Source organism: Anoplopoma fimbria, unplaced genomic scaffold (genome assembly GCF_027596085.1).
Source record: "Anoplopoma fimbria isolate UVic2021 breed Golden Eagle Sablefish unplaced genomic scaffold, Afim_UVic_2022 Un_contig_3698_pilon_pilon, whole genome shotgun sequence".
In the NCBI taxonomy this organism is placed as follows: Eukaryota; Metazoa; Chordata; class Actinopteri; order Perciformes; family Anoplopomatidae; genus Anoplopoma; species Anoplopoma fimbria.
The window spans coordinates 1-509 of record NW_026547863.1 but is presented as its reverse complement, the minus strand read 5'-3'; the positions used below and the strand labels follow the sequence as shown (position 1 = coordinate 509).

The 509-nt window shown below is 43.6% G+C and overlaps 1 non-coding gene across 1 annotated transcript; it reads right to left on the bottom strand.

Moving 5' to 3' along the window:
- Positions 1-90: 90 nt before the first annotated feature.
- On the bottom strand, positions 91-210 carry LOC129114382 (5S ribosomal RNA). Its single transcript, XR_008532447.1, has one exon. It is a non-coding gene; the product is annotated as a 5S ribosomal RNA (ribosomal RNA).
- Positions 211-509: the final 299 nt, after the last annotated feature.

Here is a 509-nt window from a genome sequence, read left to right as displayed (position 1 = left end):
AGTCATGATCTAGCTATTTCCTTCCCACCCTGTCGGTGTCCACTGAAAAAGCAGCAGCGCCCTCTGCTTTTGTAAAGGAAGGAGTGAAAAAGCTTGCAACACCTGGTATTCCCAGGCGGTCTCCCATCCAAGTACTGACCAGGCCCGGCCCTGCTTAGCTTCCCGAGATCAGGCGAGATCGGGCGTGTTCAGGGTGGTATGGCCGTAAGCAAATATTGTGCCTACCAAAGGGCCTTTTAAAGATACTATATCACCACGCTTTGCTCTTTCGTCTATACAGGGAGCGCCTGCAGATTTCCAGACACACTCACAGCTTTTAAATGTCAAATCAGAATGTACAAAGTGGCTATAAGGATCACAAATGTAGTGCAGTAAAAATATTAATATTTACTGTTGAAATGTAGAATACGTTAGCATAAAATTGAAAAGAAAATGATCGATGAGCTTAGGAATGATGAAAGCCATCATTTAACTGGATTTGTGTCATTTCTATACCGGCAAGTCATGAT